The sequence below is a fragment of the Salvia miltiorrhiza genome, chromosome 3 (genome assembly GCF_028751815.1).
Source record: "Salvia miltiorrhiza cultivar Shanhuang (shh) chromosome 3, IMPLAD_Smil_shh, whole genome shotgun sequence".
Taxonomy (NCBI): domain Eukaryota; kingdom Viridiplantae; phylum Streptophyta; class Magnoliopsida; order Lamiales; family Lamiaceae; genus Salvia; species Salvia miltiorrhiza.
Window position 1 is genome coordinate 13,270,850 of NC_080389.1, and position 7,798 is coordinate 13,278,647.

The 7,798-nt window shown below is 33.9% G+C and overlaps 1 long non-coding RNA gene across 1 annotated transcript; it reads right to left on the bottom strand.

Moving 5' to 3' along the window:
* Positions 1-3,461: 3,461 nt before the first annotated feature.
* On the bottom strand, positions 3,462-6,740 carry LOC131017644 (uncharacterized). Its single transcript, XR_009099733.1, has 3 exons — positions 6,250-6,740; positions 4,342-4,408; positions 3,462-3,738 (listed from the first exon to the last, which is right to left on the bottom strand). It is a non-coding gene; the product is annotated as an uncharacterized LOC131017644 (long non-coding RNA).
* Between the last annotated feature and the right edge of the window lie 1,058 nt (positions 6,741-7,798).

The window sequence follows — 7,798 nt, forward strand, 5'->3', positions numbered from 1 at the left end:
AAATCAAGATACATAAACTAACCATTCAGGTTAGATGTCAAATAAAAGAAACAAAGGGAAATGTAGTATTAACTATTTTTTTTTTCTTCTTCAATATAATTTGAAGCGTTTTTATACAACATAAATAAAGAAAATGTTTATAAATAGAATGAATCAATATGTATCTTGGATATCAGTATTGTTTTATACAAGATCTTTATTCACCATACTTGATTAAATAATACTATATGTCAATACGAAAATTATAGAATGTACAGTTAACTATAATAATTAATGAAATATTTGGAGTTCGTACTTGGAACACTATATAAATATGTAGTAAAGACTATTCAATATACAATTTCAGTGTAAGCATTCATCATCAAAATATTTAACATGGCTTCTCAAAAGTCGACTTTTGCGATCATCTTTTTGTTGATGATAGTTGATGGTCAGCATCTCTTCCTCTAGTGTGTTCTGAGCTTGCTTTTTTATTCAAGTAGAAAATTTTATTAGACTTATAAATATAGTACTCCCTCTGTCCCAGCTGAAATGTCCTGCTTTCCTTTTTGGGTTGTCCCACTTGAAATGTCCTGTTTCCTTTTTTGGCAAACACTCTCTCTCTATACTTAATATTTAAATAATTTCCACCAACCCACTTTATCTACTTTATACACATTTCTTAATCTCCGTGCCGAAAAGAAACAAGACATTTAAGCTGGGATGGAGGGAGTAGTTTTTATAGATTATTCAAATAACATATAAGGCTTTAAAGATAAATTTTGTATATATATATATATATATATATATATATATATATATATATTTTTATGGAACGACCTGAAAGCATGAAGTTGTATTAATTTCAACTAAAAGTATATTAATTGGCTAATTTACCAATTACTCTTGTGTGTTTGTTCATGGTTCTCCATTCTCACGAAAAGATGTGGTTCTCATAAAGTTATTGACTTATTCAGAATGAATAATATAGAATTCTCCATTGATCCTAACCCTATCTATATAGGGAGAGGTTCAAATAAGAATTATTAAATAAAATAAGAACGGAGAACCATGTTAAGCCATTGGATCATCAAGAACTACGGTAGATGCATCATTTTGATGGATGAATGCAGATCCTAAGTTCGAATCCTGAGCGGAGCAAAACAAAATTTAATTTTTTGGATTGCATTAAATTTAATAGCGGGTGCATTAATTTGTATAGCAGATGCAGTAATTTTAATGGTTTTCATGTTCTCACAAAAATTGTGGTTCTCACTAGAACCGCACCCTATATATATAGGGAGAGGTTCAAGAAAGAACCACTAAATAAAAGAAGAACGGAGGCCCATTTTCAGCCATTCGATCATCAAAATCTACGGTGGATGCATCATCTGGTTGGATGAATGCAGATCTTGAGTTCGAATCCTGAATGGAGCAATTTTTATTATTTTTTTGAGTGCATTAATTTTAACAGCGAATGCATTAATTTTTACAATGGATGCATTAGATTTGATGGTTCTCACGTTCTCACAAATAATGTAGTTCTCTCTAGAACCACACCCTATATATATATATATATATATATATATATATATATATATATATATGTGTGTGTGTGTGTGTGTGTGTGTGTGTGTGTGTGTGTATTCTAAGCAATAGACTTCAATCTTGAATATATTCTTCAACTTGTTGTTTTATGTTTTGTACAATTGATGTTTTTCTTCTTTCGGATAAATGCAGTTAAAATGTCATTAGCAAAATGCGTGTTACGTGAGGACTGTAAAATTAGATGCAATAAAGGTCCTCCATTATGCTTGGATGGCGTTTGCATTTGTCTCAACGAGCTAAGATATGTCTTCAGCGAATATGGTATTTTAATAAAATTTTTTGATGTTGCATTCAACTATTTATATACTAATTTTTTTTATTATGAACTATTGTTGAAGGACCTGCGTGTCGGAGTGATGCAGAGTGTGCCTCGCAAAAATGTATCGCTAAAGAGGTGTTGGAGTTTGGGGCATGCGAATGCCACTTACAATCAGGATCAGAAACTAGTGACAAACAATGCACAATCGAATGTGAGCCCCAGTGTTATGGAAATTGTGTTTGTGACTAAAAAAAGGACAAAATCATCTTAAAATGTTTTTCAACAATATGAATAAACTGAAATCTTGATGGAGATGAAGCGTTACTAATGTTTTACATTTTTTTAATCACAAAATCTTTGGTACACCCTGGTGCAGGGGCGGAGCCAGACTTTTGATTCAGGGGGGTCCAAATTTTTTTTAACGTAACTTTGAAAGTGTGGCGAAGTAAATCACTCATCTTTTTTAATTTTTGCAATTTCATCCCCCAATTTTTTCGATTGTCGAATTGTTAACTTAAAGTTTGTGTGAATTATTTCTCCATGTAATATTCATGTTACGATGTATTTTTCAATAAAATAATTTGGAAAAAAAATTGAAATTGTACGAAATGACGTCGTTTAGGCCTCACAAAAACGGTGTCGTCTTTACTAATCCACGTAAGTTACAATTCAACACTCTGACGATCTAAAAAAAATAGGGGACGTAATTGAAAAAATTAAAAAAATAGTGATTTAATTCGCCATAGTCAAAAGTCATGTTAAAATTACAAATTTGAAATAGTTTGTGATTTTATTTGCAAAAATCTCATAAAACTTTGTAAGATAAAGTAACTTTCAATATCAAATTAAAAAAATAAATCTCTAAAATCCAATCCAATCATGATATGTATAAATTAATTATGTGTTCACTTCTTCAAAACGTCTTAACTCTAAATATTACATACCAATTACAGTTTAAAATAGCTCAACATAATAATGTAGATAAAATTATATATTTTTTATTTTTAATATAAAATTATGAAAATACCCCTACTATTTTTGAAAATTCCAGGGGGGCCCAGTGACCCCCCTGCCCCACCCCTAGCTCCGCCCCTGCCCGGGTGTACCGTACAACCGGGTTGATCCGTACCTAGAATAGTGTTAATTATATGGTTTGGATCAAGATATGGGTTCAAATTAGGGTGCAGGTCAAAGTCTAAGTAAAGGTGCAACCCTGTTGTACGCTATACCCAAGTGTACCCAAGACCACCTCTCTTTTAATATATGATTAATTTTGCGGCAAATTGCCTTAAATCCATAATGTATTCCGGAATTTGGAATTGCACCTATTTTCGAAAATCGGCCATAACCTTCCATTTTCGTCTCAAATTTGTCCAGTGTTTGGTTTTTATCTACGTCGACGTCGAAAATTGACACGTGTCATTTCCGGTGGCCACCCTATCATTTTCGGCCACTGTTCGCTATTATTTTCACCACGCCGCAAGTATACGGTGTAGTTGTGTCACAGCCCGCCCTAACTAGGGATAGTTAGGCCGAGTGATCCACGACTAGGGATGGGGTTAAAGAAGAAGGGAAAGAAAAGGGGCGTTATTTATAGCCGTAAAACTTACTCATCTTAATAAAACTCGTCATTTTTATTCATTAATACTCAATTGAAAACAGTCTATGAAAGACTGCATAAAAGTTAATTAATATCATTAATCAAGTTATACATCATATGCAACCATTCTCTTAAGACTCAAAGTATGACATAACATACTATAACATCAACAACATCTTGCAGCGGAAAGTAGCTAGACATATGTATGAAGACATATTCTAGACAGGTTAACTATTTATTAACAACCCTGGAGACTCCGCTCATTGCAGCACCATCATCACATCAGCTCAACCTGCACATTTAGAAAACATATGCAGGGCTGAGTACAAAAGCACTCAGTGGGCACGTATGCCTAGGTATAAAAATACATGCTTCAAAACTATAAATTGTCATGCCATCATAATCAGTACAGCAAGGGAGTTTTTCGCTAAAAAGGCCCAAGCTTACTAAGTTCATTTGTGATTCTTAAAGTTCGTCTGATCAGACTAAGTTCTCTTGTAATCTATCATATCTGGAACTGTGTGCCGGAGAGGTGGCCACCTCTCACGGTCACTTGACCGGCCAACCCGCTAGATGACTCACGGTCACTGGTGTACACTAGCCCTGGCAGGATAGCTATCAACTGCTCAGGACCCGAATTCGATTGCATCATTGGCAAAGCCAAAGCAGATAGATATCATACTAAAATTTAAACATTTTATGGCAAGACAACAGTTGTAATATTTTCCAGTTCAAAGATTTGTAACGAAATAACTTGTTCAAAGGTAGCATTAAACTCGTTTGATAGTTATATAAAACTGAAATTAACAGTTAAATCATCTCATGCATTCATTCGTATAAGAGGCCTACGACACGCAGGGGATCTCTATATACGTATAGTAAAAGTAATGCCCACCTCGTTGTGTCTCTGTATCAATGAGTAACGTCACTCTCTCCCTCAAGTCGTTACTTCCCAAAAGGACCTTCATCGTTATGAAGAATTGGTGAGAAGTTATAAAAGAAACCTCGATTAATAATCTAATCTCTTTTATGAAACATTAGTATCTCTAATGTTCATCTCTCTTGATTGTTAATCAATATAACAATTATTATCTCTCGTCATTACTCATTAATTATAACATCCTTATGTTATAATTAGCAGCGCTTCAATTAAAAGAAATATTTAACACATCGAAAAGTCCACTTTCTTAGCAGATCTATTCGCTCTCATCTCGTCTAATTAACCGATTAGAAAGTTAAACTTTCCATTAGGCATGTATTTGAGTCACGGGTCAACAAGAATTGACTATGCTCAAATTCTAATTTCACTAAAAATTTCGGCATGACCTATTCATATATAATGTCAGCCACGAGATTTCAACGCGTGAATCTCACTACGTGAACTCGTCTCTCGACTCAAAACTTAGCATCTTGACTTCTTTTCAACGCAAACCAAACAATTCAAAATCATCAAAACTCTTTATCAGTAAACTATCATTTATACTCGACACCAATTGTTCGAGTGTCAGATACCAACATTTATGTGCGTTAATCATAACTCTCACAACTCACACCATTTAGTCATATCGTATCATCCATCAAAACAAATATAATCAAGTTGTTTTCTAGAAAGTTTTGCTGTTTTTGTGTCATCTTTAAAAATTCATAACAACCAACTCAATCATCATAAACTCTCATACCAATTGATCTCAAAACTTCATGAAGTGTAGTTCACTCTAAAAATAGTAGTTAACCAAAAAGGTTAAAGGTTTTTGGAGATATTGCTCTTTTAGTGCAGGCTGTCAAAGATTGACAGTTTCTGCCAATTTTGTTTAGGCCATTAGAAACCAAGGCAAACCTTAATAAAATTCCATCAAATTTAATCATCCAAAACTAAAGGTATCCTTGAAGATTTGGTTAAAATTTCACAAGAGAAAACGTTCATATGATCTGCCAAATAAACAATGAAACTCATACACTTTTACTGTTGGACAAATATGACAGCAGAACAGGGCATTTTTGAAATAATAAACTGCTCTGTTTCAGAGGTCATAAAAATCGAAATCTTATGTTTTTAGAAAAGTATTGAAGTCTAGTTTCGTTTAAAAAAAACGGTGATGCAAAATCCTTCATGGATTAATAGATATAAACGTTTTTGTGAAGTCTACCAATAGTTGACAGATTCTGTCAAGGATTTTTCAAAATATCTTTAAAATAGCAAACATCATCCAAAAGACATGAAATTTTGTAGCGACGAAATACACATATCATAGATAAACATACTAAAATTTCAGAGTTATCAAGCAATGAAAACTCATCGAAACATAAGCTTGAAACTGCTGTAAATTCCAGTTTTAATTTCGTTCAACCAATTATCATCCATAAATTGTAAATCAATTTGCATGCTCATGTGATATCGTAGAACACATATACGCAATAATATTCATTATGCAACGTCCCAAACTTCACGAATTTAAATAATCATGCTCTAAAAACTTATACAATTTTCGTGCTTGAAAAAATACGAATTTAATATATATCGATCCTAGCATACCCCTAAGCACAAATATCAAGTCAAAACGATCAAACAAAAATCGAAAGACAAGCTAATATGTGAAAAACGGGGCTGCCCTCATGGGTTTCATAGCTACGGTTCGTTTCGTTCTTACTCCCTTCATTAAACATGCTCAACATCTACCCAAGAACAACATACTAAAATTTCACGACGATCCGACGTCGTTTCAAAATAAAGTCGAGAATCGACGTTTTTCGACGTCGACGAAAATCGAAAATAAAACCATCAAAACGTAGGTAGAGATCTTACCTACTTAGATACATGATCGAAAAGATGATCGGCGCTCGTCTCGGTGCTCAAATCGGAGGTCAAAAGCTCCGTCCAAGCTTAAATGGAAAATGGCGTGTGTAGTGTGTGTTTTAGGTGTTGTGTGTGTGAATATGTGAGTTGTGTGTGTGGTGTGGGCTGATATAGCGTGAGTTAGTGAGGGGAAAGGGGTTTTGGGAGGTTTGGGGGTGGTTAGGGGTAGGGTAGGTTAGATATTTAGGATATTAACCCGTTAGTCGTTAAATATCTCGTCTCGTCTCGTTTTAACAACTAACAACCCATACTCTTTGTTACTCGCCCTCTCAACCTCTACTCACTTTCATTGCACTCGTAATTCTATATAAATATAGAAAACGCAAGCTCGTTCTCAAAATTCTGATAAACGAGCTCGGTTCGTTTATCGAGAAATCCCGATTTACTATTCACTCGTCGTCCAAAAATAAAAACTTTCATTATTGGACTTGTATCGAAAAACTAAGAATATTTCTCGACGACGTGCACGTAATATTTTGAAAGTCGACAAAAAGACGAAATAGCAGTATTTTACTATTCATCGTCAAAAAGTCAAAATTTTCAAAAACGTCTTAACGGACTCAGATCTCACTTCCGAGTTCATCGTTCTCATTCAAATAATTATCTCGAATTATTCAAATACTCAAACTCAAATACGGATATAAAATCCCACATCATTCTCACATCATCGAAAGAACATCTCAACATCTTAAAAAAAATAACAAGAAAACTTCATATAACTCCTCATCTATTTACAAAGTAAATCAAACAAGGGATCTAAACCCTAATTACTCAAACTCAAGCAATTAAACACGTCATCAAAAGCCCGGGTATTACAAGTTGCAACATAGGGAAGCAAGGTCGTATCCCACAAGGATTGGTGAATTCAAACTTCTAAATACTATTAATAGTTGTTTTCAATCTATTTAGACAACCAAAGGTGAAGAGATATTGAAGGTTAAATCAAAGTTAAATTAAAGCAAGCAAACTAAATAACAATAATATAAACTTAATTAATAAATTGGGGAATGACTCGAAGGAAAGTTATCCTAGGGACTAGATTTCGATGGATCGTAATGAACTTCAATCTAAAGCAATATTAATCTTGATATGGCCTACTTATCTAGGGCGATCTCCCCACTAGTTCTAGCCCCCTCTCGGACGACTAAAACAGTAGATTACGGGTCATAATTGCCGTCCCCGGTCAATTTCTAACCTATAACTCCCAAGAGCACAAAAGATCAACAAGCCCTCACCCACCTCTCAACCTCCCGGTTTATTGAGATGATATGTATCAAACTCCTAATCTATTGTAATTATCCTCTCCCGATTCAAATCACAAATTAGAAATGCACAAAAGGTGGCCAACCAATCATACAAGAGATAAATCTAGGACTTGAAAAGACAACAATAAGCACAATCAAGATATATATTGAACAAAGAAATCAATCCATTACAAATCCATCTAATCTAATCCCTAAGATAAGAGATTTTAGCCAAGCATATTCATAATAAAAGC